Raw genomic sequence first — 16,364 nt, forward strand, 5'->3', positions numbered from 1 at the left:
ATTTAGAATTCAGTAGAGGAGGACAAAGGGTTTAATTAGGAGGGGGAAAATAGAGTACGAGAGGAAGCTTGCTGGGAACATTAAAACTGACTGCAAAAGCTTCTATAGATATGCGAAGAGAAAAAGAATAGTGAAGACAAACGTAGGTCCCTTGTAGTTAGATTCAGGTGAATTTATAATGGGGAATAAAGAAATGGCAGACTAATTGAACCAATACTTTTGGTTCATCTTCACTAAGGAAGACACAAATAACCTTCCGGAAATACTAGGGGACAGAGGGTCTAGTGAGAAGGAGGAACTGAAGGAAATCCTTATTAGGCGGGAAATTGTGTTTGGAAATTGATGGGATTGAAGGCCGATAAATCCCCGGGGCCTTATAGTCTGCATCCCAGCGTACTTAAGGAAGTGGTCCTGGAAATAGTGGATGCATTGGTGATCATTTTCCAACAGTCTATCGACTCTGGATCAGTTCCTATGGACTGGAGGGTAGCTAATGTAACACCACTTTTTATAAAAGGAGGGAGAGAGAAAACGGGTAATTATAGACTGGTTAGCCTCACATCAGTCGTGGGGAAAATGCTGGAATCAATTATTAAAGATGAAATAGCAGCGCATTTGGAAAGCAGTGACAGGATCGGTCCAAGTCAGCATGGATTTATGAAAGGGAAATCATTCTTGACAAATCTTCTAGAATTTTTTGAGGATGTAACTAGTAGAGTGGACAAGGGAGAACCAGTGGATGTGGTGTATTTGGACTTTCAAAAGGCTTTTGACAAGGTCCCACACAAGAGATTGGTGTGCAAAATTAAAGCACATGGTATTGGAGGTAATGTACTGATGTGGATAGAGAACTGATTGGCAGACAGGAAGCAGAGAGTCGGGATAAACGGGTCCTTTTCAGAATGGCAGGCAGTGACTAGTGGGGTGCCGCAGGGCTCAGTGCTGGGACCCCAGCTATTTACAATATATATCAATGATTTAGATGAAGGAATTGAGTGTAATATCTCCAAGTTTGCAGATGACACTAAGCTGGGTGGCAGTGTGGGCTGTGAGGAGGATGCTCAGAGGCTGCAGGGTGACTTGGACAGGTTAGGTGAGTGGGCAAATGCATGGCAGATGCAGTATAATGTGGATAAATGTGAGGTTATCCACTTTGGTAGCAAAAACACGAAGGCAGAATATTATCTGAATGGCGGCAGATTAGGAAAAGGGGAGGTGCAACGAGACCTGGGTGTCATGGTACATCAGTCATTGAAAGTTGGCATGCAGTTACAGCAGGCGGTGAAGAAAGCAAATGGTATGTTGGTCTTCATAGCTAGGGGATTTGAGTATAGGATCTGGGAGGTCTTACTGCAGTTGTACAGGGCCTTGGTGAGGCCTCATCTGGAATACTGTGTTCAGTTTTGGTCTTCTAATCTGAGGAAGGATGTTCTTGCTATTGAGGGAGTGCAGCAAAGATTCACCAGACTGATTCCCGGCATGGCTGGACTGACATATGAGGAGAGACTGGATCGACTAAGCCTGTATTCACTGGAGTTTAGAAGGGTGAGAGGGCATCTCATTGAAACATATAAAATTCTGACGGGACTAGACAGGTTAGATGCAGGAAGAATGTTCCAGATGTTGGGGAAGTCCAGAACCAGGGGACACAGTCTAAGGATAAGGGGTAAATCATTTAGGACTGAGATGAAGAGAAACTTTTTCATTCAGAGTTGTTAACCTGTGGAATTCTCTGCCACAGAGAGTTGTTGATGCCAGTTCATTGGATATATATTCAAGAGGGAGTTAGATATGGCCCTTACGGCCAAAGGGATCAAGGGGTATGGAGAGAAAGCAGGAAAGGGGTACTGAGGTGGATGATCAGCCATGATCTTATTGAATGGTGGTGCAGGCTCGAAGGGCCGAATGGCCCACTCCTGCATCTATTTTCCATGTTTCTATGTTTCTTTATTTTAGCCAGGGGGCACTTGTATAATTTGTGTGTTGGTGCCCTCGGAAAAAAAACAAAAAAAAGGGGAGCACGTAAAGTTTTTGGAGTGTCCCTTTCCCTTTAATCATGGGGGCACATGATTACTGATACAAGTAAAATAATTGTAGAGCTGAGTTTAATTTGTTGAAGTTTGTCGGTTTTAGTGCCACCCCCGCTTTAGCCAGGGGGCACTTGTATTAAAGTTTGCCATCTAATTTACCCCTTTAATCAGGGGGCATTTGATTTGCAGGTGCAACTAAAAATAGTTGTAGAGCTGTTGAGTTGTGAGTGGCTTAGCCAGTCCCGTGATGTTCACAAGACTCAATAAAACTCCAGCCAGTTGTGTTCGGGGGATCCATGGTGTTTGTGAGCCTGGTGGATGAACTGGTAATGTGTAGTGTGATTTTTAAACCTTTTGCTGATTATCCAACTAGTTCTTAATAGCAATGTGTTGCTATGAATTCTTAAGCAAAGAACCCATGAAGCAAATACAAGAGTCCAAATGGGAAAATTTTCAAAAGTTTGAAAAGTTAGGGCCCCAAGTGGGGCGAGAGTGAATTTCTCCCCTTTATATTTATTGAGAAAGACGATGGTGATTCCAACGTGGTACCCTACTGTTTGCAAACTCTCCAGTCCCATACACATCCACAATGATGCAATAAACAGTTTGGCAAGAACTCTTTTTTCTTGAAGACACTGCCCCTTTAATTTACCCCTCCGCAGATCAAAAATGCTTCAGTTTAATTTTGATTCCGTGAGATTCAGTTTCATTTAGACAGTGGGGCATCCCGGTATAAATTAGACCTTGATTCCGAGTGAATGTGAATGGGAAAGGGCTGTGTAAACGAGACACAATGGGAGAACTCAATATCACTTAATTCAATAAGGTAATGAAAGCATGGGCTCATGTTCCCTGTGCTTTGTGTAACCCCAGCCACTGCAGGAGAATCAAAATGGGCATTTGTTAAATGAATGGATGGGAAGCAGGTGGGATTCAGGCAGTGAGAAGGTGGGGGGAGAGTTCCATTCAGCGGCTGACTGAACCGAACCTGACTTGCCTTTCTAAAGAGAGGCACCGAGCCGTTCCTCACTCAAAGCGCACGTCACGTAACGTCACGTCACCATGTTTCACCGGCTCAGGTCCAAGCTGCGGGGATGGGGGGGGGGTGGGGGTTTGGGGTGCGGGGGGGGTTCCCCAGGGAGCAGGTGGTCCCCAAGAGTGAGGGGTCCCCAGGGACGGGGTTCCCCAGAGACAAAGGTTCCCAGGAGTGAGGGTATCCCCAGAAGTGGCGGGGGTCCCCAGAGGGCAGGGGTTCCCCAGGAGTAAGGGGGTCCCCAGGAGGGGGGTGTCCCCAGGAGTGAGGGTGTCCCCAGGGGTGAGGGGGGTCCCCAGGGGTGAGGGGGGTCCCCAGGAGTGAGGGGGTCCCCAGGGGGCAGGGTGTCCCTAGGAGTGGGGAGGTCCTCAGGGGCGGGAGGGGGTCACCAGAGGTGGGAGGGTCCCCAATTTTTCAACTCCATGATCCCGTAACCTTAGATGAGGCAGCAGCTTAAGTATTGAGTCCCCGCCTCCAGCTGCTCAACACAGTCTGGTGATTCCTGCTGGGATGTTGGGAGTCAGCTGCATTGTGATGCCCACCACAGTCAAATAGCCTCCCAACCGAGCCTAGCTTCACTGACCAAATGGCCTCCTGTTGTGCCGATGGTTCAAACTCATCGATTAACTTACTCACTGAGTCAGCTGCAGTGTCACAAAGTGTCAGCTATGGCTCAGTGCTTTGCACTCTCGCCTCTGAGTCAGAAGGTTGTAGGTTCAATTCCCACTCCAGGGGCTTGAGCACAAAATCTAGGCTGATACTCCCAGTGCCGTGCTGAGAGAGTGCTGCACTGTCAGAGGTGTGATTTTTAGATGTGATGTTAAACCGAGGCCCCGTCTGCCCTCTCAGGTGGATGTAAACGATCACATGGCATTATTTCGAAGAAGAACAGGGGAGTTCTCTCCGGTGCTCTGGCCAATATTTATCCCTCAATCAACATAACAAAAACAGATTATCTGGTCATTATCACAATGCTGTTTGTGGGAGCTTGCTGTGCGCAAATTGGCTGCCATGTTTCCCACATTACAACAGTGACTACTCTCCAAAAATACTTAAGCACTTTGAGACGTCTGGTGATCGTGAAAGGCGCTATATAAATGTAAGTCTTCCTTCCCTGTCCAACAGTTCTCAGTAATAGTGAGAAGTAAGGGAACAATTGAGACTGACAGATAGGCAAGAGACATAAGAATTAGGAGCAGGAGTACGCCATTCGGCCCCTCGAGGCTACTCCGCCATTCAATGAGATCATGGTTGATCTTCTACCTCTCCACATTTCTGCACTGACAGTGATAGACAGCCAGAGGTGCAGAGAGAGAGAGAGAGATGTGCAGACTGGGTGTAGATTGAATGTCGGGCGGGGGGTGGGGCAGTGAGTCACTGAGTGACAACTCTGTTGAGCAGATCTGAGGATGTAACGAAAACTGAGAGGGAACCGTGAGGATCAGCAGATGCTCCACCCGTTTCCTGTGAACATTTGTTTAAAAATAAATAAAGACTGAACATTTCCTCAGAGGCTTCTTCCTGCTCCACCGACGTGGATTTGGGCAGGAGGTGGGTGCAACAATCACAACTTGCATTTATGTAGCGTCTTTAAGGTAGTAAAACATTCCAAGGTGCTGCACAGGAGCGCTATCAAACAGAATTGACACTGAGTCACATCAGGAGATATTAGGCCAGGTGACCTAACACTTGGGTAGAGAAACAGAGAGGTCCCGGGAGGGAATTCCAGAGCTTGGGGTCGAGGCAACAGGAGACACGGCCAGCAGTGGTGGAGCGATGGAAATCGAGGATGTGTAAGTTACCAGATTGTAGAAGTGCAGAGATCTCAGACGGCTTGTAGGACTAGAGAATGTTACAGAGATAGTGAGGGGGGGGGCGCGGGGGGACACGAGGCTGAGGAGGGAGTTGGAAACAAGGATGAGAATTAGGCTGGCAAATGCATTTGCAGTGACGGAGAGTGAAGGAGCATTTGAGGAAATCGACGGCGAGAATGTTCTCTCTTATGTCACTGTCATCCATGGGCTTGGTGCCCGCGATCGGAGCATGTACGCCGGTGAAGTTAGGCGGTGTCATGTGACTTGCGCGACGGTATTGCAAGGTGTTCCCCCTCCCCCTCCCCGCGGCAGTGAGTGACAAATAATCGTGCGATAGATGCCAGCATTCCGGACCGATTCCTGGCCGTAGTGGCGGGTTGCATTGGGCTGTGTTGTTGTGGTTTTGTTACTGAACCAGTAATCCACAGAACGACAGTTCAAATCTCACCGTCCCGGTTCAAGAATTTGAATTTGCTTTATCGAAAGATAGCACAAATGATTTTACGGCAGAGAAACGGCCCAGCTGATCAGTGCCGGCGTTTATGCTCCACATTCGCCTCCTCCCACCATACGCCATCTAATCCCACCATCATACCCTTTTCGTCCTTTCTCCCTCATGTGTTTATCCAGCTTCCCCTTAAATGCATCTATACTGTTCGCCTCAATCATTCCCTGTGGTAGCGAGTTCCACATTCTCACCACTCTCTGGGTAATGACGTTTCTCCTGAATTCCCTGTTGGATTTATTAATGACCATCTTATCTTGATGGCCCCTAGTTCTGGATTCCCTCACAAGTACTGTCCTCTTCTCTGAATCCGCCCTATCAAACCCCTTCACAATTTGAACAACCTCTATCAGCTCACCCCTCAGCCTTCTGTTTTCTAGAGAAAAGAGCACCGGCTGTTCAATATTTCCTGATAGTTGTACCCTCTCAGTTCTGGTATCATCCTTGTAACTCTGTCTTGCACTTCCTCCAGTGCCTCTATACCGTTTTTATAATACGGAGACCCAGTATTGTTCACAATACTCCAGGTCTGCAAGTAAATCAGAAAAAGTGATTGTCCAAAAAAAGCCATCGGCTTCATTCACGTCCCTGAGGGGAGGAAACCTGCCATCCTTACCCGGTCTGGGCCTATATGTGACTCCAGTCCCACACCAATGTTGCTGACTTTTAACTGTCCTCTGAAGATACTCAGTTGTATCACCACCGTCACCAGGGCAACTCGGGATGGCCAATAAATTCGGCCTTTGCAGTGATGATCCACAATCAGAAGAAAAGGCGAGACTCCAGTGGGTCAGACACAGAGGTCAGTGCCCCCTAATTATAGCAAGGTTTGATATCCAGTGGGCCTTTGCAAAGCTCAACATAAGATACAGCCAGGCACACTTCAATAATATAACATACATTTTATAATTTATTAATGAGAATGTATTTGTTCACATCGCATTGCATTACAGTCAAATCCACTTGGAGCGAGCACATGGATATTGCGCTCAGAGCTGTTTGTCCAAACCACTGAGACCTTAAATTTCGGTTGGTCTTGAGTGGGGCTGATCTTGAGTATGGTGCTAGCTTTATTGTGACGGCCTGCTGTGCTGGGGCCCTTTAAACAGCTGCTTGCCCTCTTCTCAAGGCCCCTCAACGACACAGCAGCACCCTGTCTCTTGTCCGGACTTTGGACAACCAAATAGTGTCAGCTGTGGCTCAGTGGGTGGCACTCTTGTTTGTGGGTTCAAGTCCCACTTGAGCACATAATCCGGCTGGCACTCCCAGTGCGGTGCTGAGGGAGCGCTGCACACTTGATCAGCTCCGCTGGGCAGGCCATATTGTCCGCATGCCAGACACGAGACTCCCAAAGCAAGCGCTCTACTTGGAACTCCTTCACGGCAAACGAGCCAAAGGTAGGCAGAGGAAACGTTACAAGGACACCCTCAAAGCCTCCCTGGTGAAGGGCGACATCTCCACTGACACCTGGGAATCCCTGGCCAAAGACCGCCCGAAGTGGATGAAGAGAATCCGGGCGGGTGCTGAGCACCTCGAGTCTCATCGCCGAGAGCATGCAGAAACCAAGCACAGGCAGCGGAAGGAGCGTGCGGCAAACCAGTCCCACCCACCCTTACCCTCAACGACTATCTGTCCCACCTGTGACAGAAACTGGTTCTCGTATTGGACTGTTCAACCACCAAAGGACTCGTGTTAAGAGTGGAAGCAAGTCTTCCTTGATTCTGAGGGACTGCCTATGATGATGATGCACTGACAGTGTATCTTCAGAGGACAGTTAAAAGTCAGCAACGTTGGTGTGGGACTGGAGTCACAAATAGGCCCAGACCGGATCTGCCCTCTCAGATGGATATAAAAGATCTCATGGTGCTGTATCGAAGAAGAGCAGGGGAGTTCTTCCTGGTCACCTGGCCAATATTTATCCCTCAACCACCATCAGTAAAACAGATGATCTGATCAGTTATCACATTGTGGGAGCTTGCTGTTTATTCAGTTCAATAGTCAGTTCTTTTACCAGTTTGTATAATTCCTTCTGTTGCACTAAATAGTGTTTGTGATGTGATCGAGGGCCATTTTTTTACAAAAGAACATAAGAAATAGGAGCAGGGGTAGGTCATCTGGCCCCTCGAGCCTGCTCCACCATTCAATAAGATCATGGCTGATCCGATCTTGGCCTCAATTTAATTTTCCCTGCCCGCTCACCATAACTTCTGACTCCTTATCGTTCAAAAATCTGTCTATCTCCTCTTTAAATATATTCAATGTCCCAGCCTCCACAGCTCTCGGGGGCAGAGAATTCCACAGGTTTACAACCCTCTGAGAGAAGAAATTCCTTCTCATTTTGTTTAAAATGGGCGACCCTTTATTCTGAAATCATGCCCCCTAATTCTGGATTCTCCCACAAGGGGAAACATCCTCTCTCTATCCACCCTGTCAAGCCCCCTCAGAATCTTATATGTTTCAATAAGATCACCTCTCATTCTTCTAAACTCCAATGAGTAGAGGCCCAACCTACTCAACCTTTCTTCATAAGACAACCCCTTCATCTCAGGAATCAACCTAGTGAACCTTCTCTGAACTGTCTCCAATGCAAGTATATCACTCCGTAAATAAGGAGACCAAAACTGGATACAGACAACCTGATGCTGAGGATTGCTTTAAAACCAATTCTTTACCCAGAGAGTGGGGAGGATGTGGAACTCGCTGCCACAGGGAATGGTTGAGGTGAACAGTGTGGATGCATTTAAGGGGAAGCTGGATAAACACATGAGGAGAAGGGAATAGAAGGACATGCTGATAGGGTGAGTTGCAGAGGGGTGGGAGGAAGCTCGTGTGGAGCATGAACAGCGGCACGGACCGGTTGGGCCGAAGGACCTGTTTCTGTGCTGTACACTCGATGTGATTTGATGTTGTGCCGATCACATACTACTGTCGCAGTTTGTAACTGTCCGGTTCCCAAATCCCAGACTCTTTGGGGAAGCTTCGAACTGTCAGCACAGTCACAGTGCTCATGCTGGAAATCCAAACCAGAAACAGAACCTCTCCACACTGCCAGAGTTGGGACTGTGCTGCTTCCAGCGCTTTCTGTTCCTGTTTTCAGAAGGTTACGCCTGTATGGTTTCCGTATGTCCTTTCCCCACCCTCGATCTCCCCCCCTCCCCCCCAACACATCCCTCCAGAATTGTTCGGCACAAGTGAAGTTTTTAAACATTCTGCTGCAACTTGGGTGATTTCTGTGCTCTCCGCCCTCCCTCTGATCTTGGTAAGAAGCTGCTGTTTGAATCCTAAACTCCAGGTCGTTGTCCTCCTGTAATCTCAGTGGTGTGTGGTATCCATTCGAGACACAGTGAGGGAGGGAGGGAGAAAGAGAGACGGGAAAGAGAAAGAGGGTGAGAGAGACAGAGATTGGGAGAGAGAGAAAGAGAGAAGGAGGGGAGAAAGAGAGAGAGAGGGAGGGGCCAGAGAGAGGAGGGAGAGAGAAAGAGTGGAGCCACAGAAAAAGAGAGAGGAGCGAGAGAGAGACAAGGGAGAGATTGGGAGAGGGAGATTGAGAAAGAACGAGGTTTTTGGGGAGAAAGAGGGAGAGAGGTGAGGGTGGGGGGGGAACAAAGGGAAAGAGACAGGGGAGCGATTGAGAGAGAGAGACAACGATTGGGAGAGAGAGAGGGAGGGAGAATGCGAGAGACGAGAGTGAGGAGGGATAGAGAGAGAGGTTGAGAAAGAATGAGGGAGAGAGAAGAAAGGCTGAGGGAAAGAGTTGGGGAGAGACAGAGGGAGGGAGAGGGAGAGATAGAGATTGGATGAAAGGGAGAGACAGAGGAAGAGAGAAAGAGACACAGAGAGATAAAGAGAGCGGGTGGGGGGGGGGTGGCGGAGAGTTAGAGAGGGAGAGATAGATAGTAGGAGAGAAAGACAGACAGGGAGAGAGAACGAGACAGAAGGGGAAAGAAAGACAGAGATAATGAGAGGGAGAGACAGAGAGGGAGACAGAGAGGGGGAGAGAGAGAGAGGGAGAGAGTCAGAGAGCGAGAGAGAAAGTGTCAGTGCACGGAAAGCAGTGTACTTATCCAGGCACTGGCAGAGCCTGAAGTGACAGTTCCTGGAGGATGCGTGAAGTGTATTGAGCAAAACAAATCTATTTTTGGATGTACTTTCGTATTTACTTTTGATCCCAAATGCACTTTTCTAATTAATATTTTCGTGGCATTGGCTTTCAATCTTTCTGGCCTTTAAAGTGGCCTGTTGGAGGGAGATGACACTCACTGCACGTATGCTTTGTGTACTGCGTGTGTGTCTTTGCACAGAATGTGCTCCATCCTACACAGAGACACGGTCACAGCCCAGTGCCAGGCCGAGTGATAAAGGGCAGGGTCTGTGCTGAGGTAACTGGTCTCATCAAAGGTCTCAGTACACCCCCACGCTAGGGGAGGGCAAGGAGGGAACGGATCATTCAGGGTTACTGATCCTGATCCCTGTGTGAATGTCACGTGAGGACAGTATCGAGCTTGGCGCTGTGACCTATGCCCCTGTGAGGATGCTCACAGGTTTGTAGAGCTGTTGAAACTCATCAGGGTCTGGAACAGAGTCGCCAGCAAACACAGGTTGGAGTGGTGGCTGTCCTGCGGGAGCCGCTGCTCAGGAATCCGTGCCTCCACGACTGCGGTTTTAGGTGGCAGTCGGACGAGAGGGCTGTGGCTGGCGAGGTGACCAGGGTCAGGGACCTGCTCGATGGAGAGGAGCGGGCTGGATGGCACCAGATATGCTGGCACGGCGCCTATCCTGGGCCGACGTTGGGCGCGCGGCCAGTGTCATCGAGTCGCTAAAAATAGCGCTGGGCCCTGACTCCGTTAGGTGTGTTGAGGAGGCTCAACCACGTGGGGAGATCCCGTTCGAACTGACCCCCATCTGGACGGAATTCGTCATCGGCGCCAAGCCCTGGAACCTCCCTCGGCGCCTCATAACTTGAGCTCCTCGGGGAAATCCCCTCCGTGCCTTTCAGTTCTGCACAGAGGGGTTTCCTGTACGGGCTGCTCTTGCACACTCTCCACCTTGCCATCCTCATCTGCCGTCCGGACACGCCATGATGTACAATCTTGCCGTCCGGAGGAGGCGGGGGTCCCTGATGGAGTGCACTCTACGCGGGAGTCCTCCCACTATTTATTGGCGACTTGGCCTGGAGGGTATTGCACGGAGCAGTCCCCTGCAGTAAGTTTTTAAGTCGGTTCTTGGGCTCCCAGGCCGCCTGCAATTTCTGCGGTCTGGAGGAGTCCGTGTTCCATGGTTTTATCAAATATTTAAAGGGGCTGCTCCTCAAATTCTGGTTGCACTTCAATCCCACACTCCTGATCTTTGGGCACCCTGTGCGGAGAGGAGCGGGCAGGTCGGAAGGCCTCTTTGTAGGACTGCTCCTGGGCACGGCCAAGGGGGCCATCACCCGGTCCAGGCAGCGGGCGGTGGAGGGGGTCGTTCAGCCTGACTGCCTGCCTCTCTTCCGCGGTTCCATCTGAGCCAGGGTGTCCCTGGAGATGGAGCACGCGGAGTCCACCGGTACGCTCGCGGCCTTCCGTGAGAGGTGGGCACCAGAGGGTCTGAAGTGCATCATCACCCCCGGCAACCAAATTTTAATTTGATTTTAATGTCGAAATTTTAATTTGTTTAAATTGCCGGTTTTAGTGTCCCCCCCCGCCGCCCCCTTTTTAACCAGGGGGCACTTGTATAATTTGTGTTTCTCGTGCCCTCAATAAAAAACAAGGGGGCACTTGAAAAGTTTTTGGACTGTGCCCCCCCCCCCTTAATCAGGGGGCACTTGATTATTGATACAACTACAATAGTAGTAGAGCTGTTGAGTTGGGAGTGGCTTAGCCAGTCACGTGATGTTCACAAGACTCAATAAAACCCCAGCCAGTTGGATTCGGGGGATCCACGATGAGGCAGGTGGTTGTGAGCCTGGTGGATGAACTGGTAATGTGTAGTGTGATTGTTAAACCTTTGCTAATAAACCAACTAGTTCTTAATAGCAATGTGTTGCTATGTATTCTTCAGCAAAGAACTCATGAAGCCAATACATTACAGCAGTGCTGCTCTCTGCAGTCGACCATCTTACCGACACTCTCTGAGCTCACAGCTGAACAATCACCGGTCGGGTCGAGTGCTGTGACCAATCGTAGCAAATAAAAAGAAAGACTTGCATTTATATAGCGCCTTTCACAACTCCAGGATGTCCCAAAGTACTTTAGAAACAATGAAGTACTTTTTGAAGTACTGTTGTAATGTGGGAAACGCAGCAGCCAATTTGTGCACAGCAAGCTCCCACAAACAGCAATGTGATAATGACCAGATCATTTGTTTTAGTGATGTTTCCCACATTAAAATAGTGACTATACTTCAAAAGTACTTCATTGGCTGTAAAGCGCTTTGGTATTTCCTGAGGTCGTAAAAGGGGCTATATAAATGCAAGTCTGTTTTTTTGTTGATTGAGAGATAAATATTGTCCCGGACATTGGGGAGAACTCCCCTGCTCTTCTTCGAAATAATGCCATGGGATCTTTTACATCCACTTGAGAGAGCAGACGGGGCCTCTGTTTAACGTCTCATCTGAAAGATGGAATCTCTGACAGTGCAGCACTCCCTCAGCACTGCACTGGAGTGTCAGCTTGGATTATGTGCTCAAACCTCCGGGGAGGGATTTGAACCCATGACCTTCGGACCCAGAGGTGTGAGTGCTACCCACTGAGGCACAGCTGGCACACATGCCTTTTAATTTGTGGTCTGGAACCTAAAAATGATCATGAGAAGTTTTCAGATTGTGGTAAGAATTGAACCAGCTCTTCAAGGGAAGACGTCCTCCCACTCCTACCCAGTCTCTCCCTCTCACTCCCTCCTCTCTCTGACCCCTCCCTCTCTCGCAACCACTGTCTCTCTCTCTCTCCCAATCTCTCCCCTCTCTCTCTCTCTCCCCTCCCCTTGCTCTCTCTCTCTCTCTCCCCTCGCTCTCTCTCTCTCTCTCTCTCTCTCTCTCTCTCTCTCTCTCTCTCTCTCCCTCCCCCCTCCCTCTCTCTCTCTCTCCCTCCCCCCTCCCTCTCTCTCTCTCTCCCAATTCCTCTCTCTCCCCTCCTTCTCTCCCACAGTACGTGGTTCACTCCCGGGCTGCTTGGTTGTCGGAGGGCCTTGCCACATCCCGAGAATGAATTAGATTTAAGATAAAAAAGAATTTCCCCCAGTACAACAGTGAAGCTGGTTATGGCAGGAAGCTGAACACTGCCGACAGTTCCAGGCTTTGAGGCTGCTTCTACAGGAATGTCGGGAGAAGGCCCACATTTGAAGGGGGGGGGGGTCATTGCCCCGTTGGTTCACACATTGGGTCTGGCATCGTGAGGGGTTGGGGGCTCGAGTTAGGGTTACCAAACTAATGTATTTGCCTTGTGGGTTCTTTGCTTAAGAATTCATAGCAACACATTGCTATTAAGAACTTCTTGGTTTATTAACAAAGGTTTAACAATCACACTGCACATTACCAGCTCATCCACCAGGCTCACAATTGCATACCTGATTGTGGATAACCTAGACCCAACTGGCTGGGGTTTTATTGAGTCTTGTGAACATCACATGACTGGCTAAGCCGCTCCCAACTCAACAGCCCTACCAACCCGTGAGCATCGTCACTGGTGCCTACATTACACCCTCTTCTGTGCTGGATGATTCTTTGATGTGTTACATTCAGCTTGGGCTGACGTGAAGTCGGTGGTTGCTGAAGGAAATGGAGGGGGTCCAGTGGCCCAGGGGTGGCCCTGAGCTTGGCGTTGAGAAGGCCGTCTCTCTAGAAACTAGAGTAAGCCCGATTAAAAATGAAATAATGCTGTTCAGTTCTGGTGTCACCACGAGAGTACCATAGTGACCAGTCTTCCCTGAAAAGCAGTCGTAACTGCAATTTACCACAGTGAACGTGGAAATCCCCAGGTGAAGCTGCAAGTCCCTGTTCACCAGATATTGCTGTGCTATCATCTGGGTGTTAGGGGGGCAACCCGCTTACCCAGGCACATGAGGCCCGGGTTTACAGATCCCAATGGTGACCAGAGCTGGGATCCAAGGGAGCCGTTCCATTCCCTACCATAGGGAGTTGCCTGAAACTACTTACACAGTAACCCCTCCCCTCCCCAGTGCCCTGTGTTACTGAGTGACAGTGTGAGGGATTAACATCAGTAGAGGTACAGTTCAACAAAGGGCACTGGGGGAGAGGGAGTAACTGAGTGACAGTGTGAGGGATTAACATCAGTAGAGATACAGTTCGACAAAGGGCACTGGGGGAGAGGGAGTAATTGAGTGACAGTGTGAGGGATTAACATCAGTAGAGATACAGTGAGTGACGAGGGCACTGGGGGGGAGGGAGTAATTGAGTGACAGTGTGAGGGATTAACATCAGTGGAGATACAGTCAATAACACAGGGCACTGGGGGAGAGGGGTTACTGAGTGACAGTGTGAGGGATTAACATCAGTAGAGATATAGTCAATAACACAGGGCACTGGGGGAGAGAGGTTACTGAGTGACAGTGTGAGGGAGCTGGATTAACATCAGTAGAGATACAGTCAGTGACACAGGGCCTTGGCTGGGATGGCAAATCGTATCAAAACACAATCATCACGTCTGATGATCACATTGATACCGATCTCTTTAGATTTTTTTCCTTTTCACAGAATGCAAGTTTTTGGTCGAACGTTTAGATGAGGACAGTACCCTTTTCAGAGAGTCTTGATGGGCACTGTCTATCTGGGACCGCTCCAGTTACTTAGAATGAAGTTGTGTGAGTGTTGTAAATAATCGGAAACTGACAGCCCGGCCCACAAATACAGGGGGTGAAATTGGCCTTGGGATGGTGGAGCAGAATGGGCTCTATAATGTATTTGCTTCATGGGTTCTTTGCTTAAGAATTCATAGCAACACATTGCTATTAAGAACTAGTTGGTTTATTAGCAAAGGTTTAACAATCACACTACACATTACCAGCTCATCCACCAGGCTCACAACCACCTGCCTCATCGTGGATCCCCCGAACCCAACTGGCTGGGGTTTTATTGAGTCTTGTGAACATCACGTGTCAAGCTAAGCCACTCCCAACTCAACAGCTCTACAAGTATTTGTTGCAAAATTTAATACAAGTGCCCCTTTTTGTTTAAGGGCACAATCAACAGGTCTACAACTTTTTTAGTTGAGACCATCAATCAAATCAAATCAAATCAAATGCACCCTTATTAAACAAATTAAATTTTGGCCATCAACTTAATTCAAATTAAAATGTGGTTGCTGGGGGGTGATGATGCATTCCAGTCCCTCCGGCGCCCACCTCTCGTGGAAGGTCGCGAGTGTACCGGTGGACACCGCGTGCTCCATCTCCAGGGACACCCTGGCTCGGATGTAACCGCGGAAGAGAGGCAGGCAGTCGGGCTGAACGAGCCCCTCGACCGCCCGCTGCCTGGGCCGGCTGATGCCCAGGAGCAGTCCTAGGGGGAGGCCTTCCAACCTGCCCGCCTCCCCTCCGCACAGGTTGCCCAAAGATCAGGAGTGTGGGACTGAAGTGCAACCAGAATTTGAGGAGCATCGTCACTGGTGCATACATTAAAGATGGCAGCAAATTAACAGCCCGCTGCTCTCCTCCGCCCCATTTGATCTTCTGTTGACTCACGAGACCGATTACCCGCGGGAGAATTCCCTGCCCATAGACAACCGCCTGGGCTGGGCTGGGCTGCATTACATCGCATGCCTTTGTGCTTTGACTTTGTGTGTGAGTATGTGGCTGGCGTGCAACGGCCACCACACATTAAAACAATCCACGCACAGGCATCTTCCACCCTTCACGATGTAGTTCGGGACCTGGAATATTAGGTCCTTCATTGAAACACCTGTAAACTCATCCCTTTTTGGCGTGGAAGCAAGTCATCCTCGCTTCGAGGGATTGCCTATGATGATATGATGATGAGTACGGGTAGTGCAGCACGCAGCATTAAAACAGGCATTGCTGACTGTTGTCCAAACCCGACTGAACATCGATGTCAAGCAGTTGAAGCAGGTCGCTTTTTTGTCCCTCAATTAACATAACAAAAACAGATTTTCTGGTCATTGTCACCAGATTGTCTGCTTGTGGGAGCTTGCTGTGCTCAAGTTGGCCACCGTGTTTCCCACATTACAACAGTGACTACACTCCAAAAGTACTTTGTTGGCTGTGAAGCACTTTTGAGACGTCTAGTGGTCATGAAAGGCACTGTATAAATGCAAGTCTTTCTTTAATTACCCTTCCTGACATCACCCTAGCTCTAAATAGCTTCTCTTTGTCTACCCAATCAAATCCTTTCATCATTTTAAACCCCTTGATTAGGACTTTGAATTTTTAGGAGTACACTGTTCGGCTCAGCTCAAGGCAGCTCTTGAAAATGAAGATGTTTGAGATACGGAAACATTTATTACAATGGTTAGTTTGTTTACTCACAAACACACAAGGTGACAGAATCATAGAATGGTTACAGCACAGAAGGAACCATTTGGCCCGTCGAGCCTGTGCCAGCTCTCTGCAAGAGCACTTCAGCCAGTCCCACTCCCCCGCCCCTGATAATGTGAGTGGGAAAGGGTGCAATGAGAATGTTGATGGCCTCACAATGACTGAGCAGCCCACAGGTCAGTGGGTCCAGGAGGGTGAGGGTGCTCGGTGTCTGTGAGTGCAGGGATCGGGGCGGGAGTGGTGGCGATGGGGAGGGGGGTGGCGGGGGTGATGTAGGGGAGCGATGGCAATTGGGGCCTTAAATGTGGGGTCATGGGGAACGCTCCTGCTCCCCCCTCGAGCCTGTTCTGCCATTCAATGAGATCATTGCTGATCTTCTACCTCAACTCCACTTTCCTGCACTGTCCCCATATCCCTTGATTCCCTTAATATCCAAAAATCTATCGATCTCCGTCTTGAATATACTCAAAGACGGAGCCTCCACAGCCCTCTGGGGT

The 16,364-nt window shown here is 49.2% G+C and overlaps 1 protein-coding gene across 3 annotated transcripts in view; it reads left to right on the top strand.

Moving 5' to 3' along the window:
• Positions 1–16,364, top strand: part of LOC139268767 (retinoic acid receptor RXR-gamma-A-like) — a 514,553-nt gene that overhangs the window by 327,941 nt on the left and 170,248 nt on the right. The gene's annotated exons all lie outside the window — the stretch shown is intronic.

This window comes from Pristiophorus japonicus, chromosome 8, assembly GCF_044704955.1.
Source record: "Pristiophorus japonicus isolate sPriJap1 chromosome 8, sPriJap1.hap1, whole genome shotgun sequence".
Lineage (NCBI taxonomy): Eukaryota > Metazoa > Chordata > Chondrichthyes > Pristiophoridae > Pristiophorus > Pristiophorus japonicus.